Raw genomic sequence first — 10,265 nt, 5'->3', positions numbered from 1 at the left:
GCAAAGCCCTCGACGGGGTAAAAAAACGCGGCTTCTCGCGACTTGATGCTCTCCCTTCGATTCTCGTTACTATTAACGTAAAATTATTTTTTATTGTTAAAGGGGAAAGGGATAAAAATGAGATTGGAGAAGGCAGAGAGAGAGAGAGAGAGAGAGAGAGAGAGAGAGAGAGAGAGAGAAAAAGTTATTACTTCTCAACTTTACCAATTTTTGCTGATTTACAAAAAGTATATGTTGTAAATATAAAAATCGTGCATATAATATTTAATATACATATAGAAGTAAACTAACCTAGTTTATATAATTAAAGAATGTGTGGATGTATCAAAGATATAGTTATTTATTATTTGTGTTAATTACATAAGATGTAAAATTCTTTCATAATCAGATAATTGTGTTCTTTAATTAATTAATTAAGATACAATATCTACATATGCTTATATTGCATATGCTGGTTAAATTGAAAAAAGTGCTTTTTTAATTATTCTAAAAATTTTAATTCTAATTTTTTGATAACACAAGCAAATTAATACTTACATTTTTTTCATAATAAAACACATTCTTTATGTGTATTAATAATTAATTTACAAATTATTTTCATAGTTACACAGGACCAACGGTTATTACATTAGGGTCAAAAGAAAGAAACGTCGGTCGAATGAAGGGTTTTCAAAACGAACCTGTCAGGTATAAACCGATACGCAGCTGTGGCCGATCGTATTAAATGTATAATTATCGAATCATTAAGTTTCCATTCTGACAAGCGGCGAAAAAATTAATTGACAAATTGCTCTTCGTCAAACTACTTTCTGCTATTACAATGTGACAGTTAAAAAAACAATATATCTTGCGTATCATTGAAACTACTCAATATTGACTATGTCTTTTAGACATCCTTTTATCTCTTGATATCAAATCCTAGTTTCTTGCAAAATCTATTAGATAAAAAAGGTGAATTTGTGTTTTACTTTACATTGACTATTATTACCGTTTACTATTTTTTTAACTGTTTGATAGAATATAGTTTCATTCAAAGTTTTGTTTTTACAACAAAGAAACATGCTCTTAAAACACTAAATAAAGTGTGCGTGTTATCTTTATGTTAGATTGTATTGATAATCATTGTATGTATGTACAGTAAGATATGTATACATATCTTATTATTTCTTTTTGTGTGGTTGATAATATCGTTGATATACGTACAATTAATTCAAAGATTAAGATTTTATATTCAATCTCTTTAATTAGCGCGCTTTGTATATAATACATGCTTTTCTTTCAAATTTTAAGATTCAGAGAGATAAACAAAGAGATAGACAAGAAGATGGACAAATTTTCGACAGTTCTCTACGTGTAACTTGCTAACATATGATTCCGTAGCATAACGTCCAGTACAATGAAATCATAAGTAATAAAAATTTATAGACGTATAATATTGTAACTAAACTGCACATTCGACTCGAGAGATGTCGAAAATTGCAAAAGAATAGCATACTTTGTAATATCATTCTATCTTTGTCCGAAAATACAATAAGCTGGTGATCGTACAGCACCTTTTTTCTATTTTTGGACGCATTTTAACGTGAAAGACACAGAGATGTGCAGTCTAGTTATTATATAATACATCTATGAGAGAAATATACAAAAACAAATGCTACTTATTGAGTTGGATGAACAAACGATAAATTGAACACCATGGCAAATGCATTAGTCATGACTCGATGCGTTTTGCACGTATGAACGCGACTGATCTTTTTAAGTCCGAGGTGAAGCTGCGCACGAGCAGCATGGACTCTATGAGATCCTCTTGAAGATTCCTCGGACCCTTGAAGAGGCAGTAACTGCATTTGTCATGATTAGCCCTTTTAGTCATGGTGACCCACCATTATGCCCGTTCCAGGACGCGACGCAATCCTGCAGTCTACAGGAGAACTCGCTGATCGCCGTTATTAACGGGCCTGGCAGAAAGATATTCTCGATCTCTTGACGGCATCTTCTCGCACTGTTGTATCAAAATTTTAACATCTACAACAAAAGCAATTCTTTTATACGGTCAGGGGATATTAAAAAAAATAAATTTATCTTCTTGTACTTCTTATAAAAATGTAGTTATTTGACATGGAACACATGCATGCTTGAATACGTGCATGTGTTTACAAAGACACATGTACATTCTTAGTTCTAATTAATATCGATGTCATCCCAGGCAGCACACATTCGTTTTATAAACGTTTTCTAAACGTATCCAATATTTTTTTATTGTCAAGCACTAATAAAAAACGTCTAAACGGAAACGTTTTTAAAATCATAATTTAAGAAACGTATTTTTACCGTTTTTATAGATAGAATAAAAATTAATTTTTTAATTCAAAATTATATATATATATATATATATATATATATATATATATACATGTGTGTGTGTGTGTGTGTGTGTGTGTGTGTGCGCGCGCGCGCGCGCATATATATACATACATATATATATATTTAGGAGAAGATAATAATATGGCTACCCAATTACGCGCGCGCATATGTGTATGTGTATGTGTACATTTGTTTCTGAAACAAATATGTGCTACATGAGACATTTATGTGTTGTATGAGTACACTGAGAGAAAAATATATAATATTTACAACTATAATTGCATAGTAAAATAATTATAAAGTTAGAAATGTTATTTTTATAGTAATTATTACTATAATATTGGTAATAATAACTTTAATTTATATTGTTGAATAACTATAAAATATAGTTGAGGTGCCAGTGGACCATAAATTTATAGTTGGTTTAAACTATATTATAGTTCTCATAACCATAATATTAGTTTATGTAACTTATGATATGGTTGCTATAAATCAAAATTAAAATTTTTTTACACTTTTATAAAAATTTTATATACTAGTTGTAGCATAAAATGATCATTATAAGCATTTACCATAAATATATAATTATTATTACCAATATTATAGTAATAATTACTATAAAAATGATATTTCTAACTATAATTATTTTACTATGCAATTATAGTCGTAAATATCATATATTTTTCTATCAGTGTAGTACATTAAAGTTTAAAAAGAATAATGAAAAAGTATATGTGTAATTAAAAGTTTCGAAATGCTCGAAACTAAAAATGTTTTTTGTAACAAACGGCTAATATTGTATATATTATTATATTAGCGCCACTTACGTAATAACAGGCTACTAAATAATATATGATTCCATAAATATATTTAATGCATTTACACAGGCACACACGCACGTATGTGCACGTGCGTGAATGCATTATTTTATTAAATCTGTGAAAAAATAAATTCTTCACGAATAAAGAAAAAAAAACGAATTTTAATGAAACTTTTTCAAGAGCCAGTTATGAAACGTTTCGAAGAAACATTTGTGAAACGTTTTTGAAACGTGTATGTGCTACTTGAGATTATATCGAAACAGATGATATATACATATACATATATATACAATTTATATGTCTCATCATGAGTAATTTTATCATAATTCGGAAAATAATACAGTATAAATAGATATATAATATCTACAAAATCTATTTAAACAATTTTGCAAAAGATAGCAAAAATATCTTGTCAATGTTAGAAAACAATAGTTTGTAGAATGTCACCTGATAGTGCACATGTTTTGATACATAAACAAGCAGCGCAACGACACTTGCTAAACTACAGTTATTGCAATAACCGTGTACAGAATAGTACCTAAGAACTTATTTGAAATACTGCAAAGCTGGATTGGTGATAATATAATTATTTTAATTTATACTTTTATATATATATATATAAAAGTATATTTATATATATATATATATTTATATATATATATAATATATATAGAGTTAATAAGTAAGAATACATAGAGTTTTTAACCTAACGAAATTTAGCACCAAAATAAAGAGATTGTATGCACAAGGCATTTAATAAAAGAAGTACAATTGTACTTCTCAAATATATTAATAGCTTTTAATATCTGTAATAAAAATTCACTGTAAAATCTTCTGAGCAATGCAACTTAAATAATTTGCAATTTCGGTTGAAACATCTGACTACTGTTCACCGCTAATAAAATAAACAGCCTATTATCCGCAGGCTCGAGCTTAATGTGCTGCCGTACTTGGGATATAAAACCCTCTGTGGATAATCCAAAACAACAACAATGAAACTTCTTTGTCCGGATGTACACCTCGGGCTGTGCGCCAACTACCTATGCAAACAACGGTTGCACACAGTTTATCATTGTTTTCATCATACGTTTACGTACGTTTCATTAATGAAAATGTACAACGTATGACACGTCGATCAGATAGTGTTATGATAAATATTAATATTAAATTTGCGGTATAAAAATGTAACTACGTATAATAAAAATACAATTTTTTTGAAAGATATTTAATATTTAATCTGCCTCACATTTTTTAACTTTGGAACTTATTGGAAATTAAATTTTCTTTGTTAGATGTGTAAAATGTTTTCGCATATCATATAATTTTTTTATTTTGTTAAAAATCTTTGTCAATTTTAATTATAAGTATTAATTTGAATTAAAAACTGATTACCAGTCAAGAAACTTTTACGCCTGGACAATGACAATTTTGTTAAAAATTCATGAGTCAACGGTACTGGCAAAGGAATCTTTATTTTTACTGCTTTCTCATAACGTTTCGGCCTTCGATTTAGGCCCTTCTCAAATGATGTCTACAATTATCATAAATACAAATCTAAATATAAACTTAACATAAACAAGTGTGACAACAAGAAAATTACCATTAAATAGTTGAAAATTTTACTCTCACTCATTTACTAAAAACTAATTACACGTCTCTATATTCAAAATCTTTTATATATACTTTATTAATATGGCCTCTCTTCCTATAACTTTATAACTTAACTTCCATTTATTTCAAGTTAAATAATGTAAAATTATTTCAAACAAAATTTATATGTTAAATTATATTTATATTTAATAATTTTAAAACTAAAAGACGTGTGCGCAAAGCAAGCATAATGTTATATTCTAGTATATATAATTTTCTAAGTTCTCTAATAACTCACAAGTTCTAATTATTTACAATACAAGTTGTTGCAATAGACTTAGAGGAGAATCTGATATATTCTTAACTTTAAATATATTTAAAATTATGCTAGTTACAAAACATATGCATAGCAACATATACATAGAAAATAAAGTAAATTTAAACAAATGCACGAATTAATGTGGTCAATGTTTGTAGCAACAATCGAGATCTCTTCTGTTGCTGCCCCTCCCCCCCCCTCCAAAAAAATGAAAGTGCAATCATTCGAGAAATTAGAAACGACTCTTGAAGAGTCTGTAGGTGTTATTTTAGGTCCTGCACACAAAGCTTCGCTGCTAAGTGAATCGAGTCCGAATGAACAAAATAAAGAAGGGCAGCAATGGATACAAAACAAACCCCTATCTAACGCTAAAACTGCCACTCATCATAGAAACGTCCCTGTAGCTGCCAATTATATTTGTCTTTCGCGAATTTCATGTGCATTGCCAAGTTTAGAAATTTCTTGGACAAAAAAAAGCCGTATCAATTTTCATCGAACAGATGAGATTAATAAAAAAAGAAGGATGATGTAACTCCATCGATATTGTAAAATATTGTCTGTTTACGTAATACTTTTTCGAAATTGTGTGTGCACAAATAACGAACAATTGAATTTAATAATTCTACAACTCGCATTAGTTTACACACGATGCGCAATAGTATGTACATAATACATATACATACATATATAATACATGTATGTTATGAACAAAGACGGAATAAAACAATTAAAAAATAGATTGTTCTCTCGTTTCCTATCGAAAGAATTGTAAAGGCACATTCCATAAAGGCATATACGCATAATAAGTAAACACCAATAAAATGCAACTAAAACTGTGTGACACATTTGTTTTTGAAAATATAGATTTTACAATACTAGACATCACAGACGCGCTATTTAGTTTTTTACTTTTTACTTCATAAAAACAAATTGCAATAATAATTATCTGTACAAATTATCATTCGGTAACAAAGCTAGCTCATCAAGAGAAAAACAATCAACGTCACGGAAAAGCGATGTCAGCATTTCGATAGATTTGATTATTGACGTGAATTACGGGCCTGATTTATCTCTTTTCCTCTTCTCTTTTTCTTGTTAAATTTTACTATTATATTTTTTTATTGTCCCGAATGTACCTAATTACGTATTCTCGTAGATCCTTATATCACAATAAAACATTCAAGCAAATTTCAAAGATTCTAATACTCTTATATATGTATAATAGCCGAAACAACGAAGCTCGCGAACTAAGTTAGTACAGCGTATAAAATTTAGTTTGACCCATAGTGAAACGAAAAAACGTGTCTTCCGCGCGGCAACTTTACGGTTTCTCACTCTGGGAGCGACCGACTTGCAGCCATGCAGCCTGTTTTATATTCCTTGTTTATAGAAACAACTGCGAAATACGACACCCCCGTGGTAGTCACCCCACCGCCTCTACGACTCGCCCCTTTGTGAAGGTCTGCTCGCTCGCAAAATCCCAGAAGCATCTATTGTTGGTGCAACGGCGCTACGTTACATTCTCATCGAAGGATCGATCGTCGAAGAAAGAAAAAAGGAAGAAGAAACGTCGGTCCTTCATTATGGAATTACGTAACTGTAAATTGAGCAAATACAACGGGCGCCCCTTGGCCCATAGGCCCGACAGTTTGTATTTTGCCTGCGCCACCGCGGCCTGTGCACCGGGCCTCTGCAGCATCTCTTGAATATCGAGTTACGAACAACGTTACTAAAGTAACTCCTATCTGAACGAGACATCTAACGAGAACAAGTTCCCAAGATGCAGTAAGCGTCACCTGAAAGAACAGGAACAGTATCGTTTGCATTACGTACGCGCGCGCATGCGTAACGAAAGATAAAAAACGTTTCAGGAAAAACTCGCGCACTATACCGGTCTATTCATCTCTCTCGCAATTGTATATAATTATCTTGTACTCAATAAATATTTTTTCCTTAGGTATAGGTGCGAAAACAAACGGAATCAATGAGAAAGGTATATTATATTGTATAATTAATTACTGTCATCGATTAAAATTGCTATTTATTTCTATTGATTGTTACATCCTTTTTTTAAGAATCGACATTATCTTACATGTTACAATGCTTTACGTTACATTTAATTAAAGATATTATGGACGGATTTGAATCCCGGACATTCGAGACGTCGCGCGTCGCGCGTCGTCGTCGTGGCGAGCAAACGTCCACAAGCATTCACAAGCATCCACAAGCGTGATCCTTGACACGGGGGATAGAAATCCGTATTAACGCGAGACACCGGTCGTCACACAAAAGAAGATCGCAAGCGCATTGGCTGCTAAGTGGAGCATTTACACTCGAAATTCGCACCGCCATCTCACGCCATTGAGATCAGATTAGCCTCAGCCAGGATTACGTAGGTCGGATTCTCTGGAGTACAGCGGGAATAGTATCGAGTGGATATGAGCCAATTCCTAGGACGCTACGTCGCCACGACACTATAAGACCAACCCAGCGATGCATTCCATGGACAAGATTCAGTCACAATGACATCATTGACAAGTGCTAATAGATGCATTTGGGTTCGGTCGTGATGGCGAGACCGATCGTGGTGGCCACGTCGTGTCACGTCACCACCACGTATCTTCTTCTACCTTCTGCCTTCGCGTCTTCGTACTTGTAAAATTTAGAACCTGAACCGATAATTAACGATGTCATATCGTTAATTATTGACTATTTTAAGCCTTTTAATTAATTGCGTGTTAAAATTAGTTGTTACACAAGATTACGCGTCAATATCGCGCCATTAATATTCATGCTTCCAATAAAATGTGACGTGCAAATAGCAAGGAGAAAATATTAATTTTTAAATAACAGATAAATTCTACGTTTTAATTAACGTGTCACTGCGTCTAAGAAAGAGATAATTTAAACATCGTTTGTGCAGCTGGCAATAATTTAATATCGATCGATCTCTCGCGTGGAAGATCAAGTAGGAGACCTCAACTAATAGAGAATAACGCCAATGAAAAATCTCAGCGGAACCAATCGGGGGATTCTTTGGGTTTCCTGTGACAGGATTTTGATGGTATTGTATTGGTAACTGGGAATGACACGCGAGCTTCTCCCACAGGATGCGTCATGGGATCCTGAGGACTAATTTACAGGGCGGCGGTGTAGAATAGCGACATTGATGGATACAATTGTTGCTCGTATTGTGCTGGTTATTGTGACGCGACAATCGAGATGTGTGTCCTTATTGTCTGCTTGTTTGTGGTTCGGACGGAGCACGCATCGTAACCGCTCGTCTTTCTTTTTACAAAAAGATGTACACGTTCCACGTTCTCTCGTTAAAAAGTATTCATTTATGAAATATATTCGTACAAAGTGTCTACAAGAACATGTTAATAAAACCAAATCAAATAAATAATTAGAGCTACGACTGAATTACTTACGCAAATACCGGTTAATATTATAAACCTGATAACATATCTTCCTTGATCGCTTGACCGTGTAATTAAAATACAGAAATTATTTCTTTCGTGAAGAAAAATGTTTTCATTACGTCCTTATTTAAATTTCTCAAGTTCAGTTTTATCGTAATAATTATACTATGTTAGTCTGCGAAAACCGGATCTGCGAAAGGAATTGTGATTATTAAGATGAACATTTTTGACCGAATATTATCCTTGCCAAGTTATAATTATTCATAGCCTTAATGTGTGCGAGACGATGCACATATCACATGCCGCGAGATATTTTACCAGGCATATTTGCATGCGGCTATAAGTCTCTCAACTGCGCTTAATAAATTAAAAATGAGTTTCCGTGACTTAATTGCAACGTTCTAGATTCTAAGCGAATCCCACGATAATCGTTTTCAATAAATAAAGTTGCGTTAATTGCTATCGCGAAATGAGTACGCCTACACGGAGCAGAATGCAAAATGGCGGAAGCCTTGATAGGAAAGAAAACACGTTTTATGTTGACTTACTTTATGTTTCCTGCTTACGTTGCACATCTTAAATGCACATGTATATCTTTATGCACGCACACACATATACGTATAGTGTACATTTTTTTTTTTCTTTGGTTGTAAAAAAATTTAAAGATTTCCCGAATTGCTAATAAAAATTAAAACATTTCAACATTTTTTTACTTGTAGAAATTGGCTTGTAGAGATTGGTTTACAACTGTATTAATTGCTTATAAATTACCTGTTAAAATAATTATAATACTCATTATGATTTAATTATACTGAGAAAACTGTCCGATTTAATTATCCTATCAAAAAGTAACAAACAAATATTTATGATTATTTAGATTTAAAAAATCTTGAAAATAGACAGAAAATATATAATATATAAGTAAATTAGTTCTCCGACCGATAAATATTTTAAACATATGATATTAAATAACCTTAAAATTGCCGATTCGGTCTGCAGCAGATCGTGCTCTAAATAATTTTTCTATTAATTTAATATTCTCAGTTCATATTATAAACTGCGTGCCGACAATTTCGTCGGTCTAGAAAAATTAATATTTTTATCACTTTTTAAACTAATAATCTTTTTTTTTTTCAAACATTCCGATGATTTCATTCCCAACAAAACATAATCAGATTTTTATCCAATCTAAATATCCGTTTGTTACTTTTTAATAGGATAGCCAATCACTATTCTCTGGAAATTTTTCTCATTCACAATTATCAGTGTATTATATTAAATTGACCATTTTATAAGAAAATATTTATATGTATTTATTATGTATGTATTTATATATTTTTTATATACTAATTTGTTTATAACTATGAACGTTTAACTATTTTTAAATTTTTTATATATTAAAAGTTTTAATGAATTACACTACATGTTAAAAAATGTATGCGTTTGACATACATAAATTAAATACTTATATATATACAAGCATTATCCGTCTTAAACCTTACTGTCTACTTGTACGTATACAAATCCATATCGCTTTCTCTTTCTCCTTCTCCCTCTCTCTGTCTCTCTCTCTCTCTCTCTCTCTCTCTCTCTCTCTCTCTCTCTCTCTCTCTCTCTCTCTCTCTCTCTCCCCTCTCTTCTATTTTTATAAATTTATATTAATAATGGCAAAGAGATAGGTATATGGAATAAAGGAGAATAAAAAAGAAAAAATTTTTTATTATAAAAACCACTAAGAAACAGATATTA

General features: G+C 31.6%; 2 long non-coding RNA genes across 2 annotated transcripts; one reads left to right on the top strand and one right to left on the bottom strand.

Moving 5' to 3' along the window:
• Positions 1–159: 159 nt before the first annotated feature.
• LOC118644923 lies at positions 160–2,086 on the top strand. The gene is made up of 3 exons (XR_004962699.1): positions 160–236; positions 604–1,408; positions 1,901–2,086. It is a non-coding gene; the product is annotated as an uncharacterized LOC118644923 (long non-coding RNA).
• A 6,577-nt stretch (positions 2,087–8,663) lies between these two features.
• Positions 8,664–9,507, bottom strand: LOC118644915. The gene is made up of 3 exons (XR_004962695.1): positions 9,490–9,507; positions 9,065–9,354; positions 8,664–8,706 (listed from the first exon to the last, which is right to left on the bottom strand). It is a non-coding gene; the product is annotated as an uncharacterized LOC118644915 (long non-coding RNA).
• Positions 9,508–10,265: the final 758 nt, after the last annotated feature.

The sequence above is a fragment of the Monomorium pharaonis genome, chromosome 3, assembly GCF_013373865.1.
Source record: "Monomorium pharaonis isolate MP-MQ-018 chromosome 3, ASM1337386v2, whole genome shotgun sequence".
NCBI lineage: Eukaryota > Metazoa > Arthropoda > Insecta > Hymenoptera > Formicidae > Monomorium > Monomorium pharaonis.
Note: the sequence above shows the minus strand (reverse complement) of the source record. Positions and strands in the feature narration are given on the sequence as shown.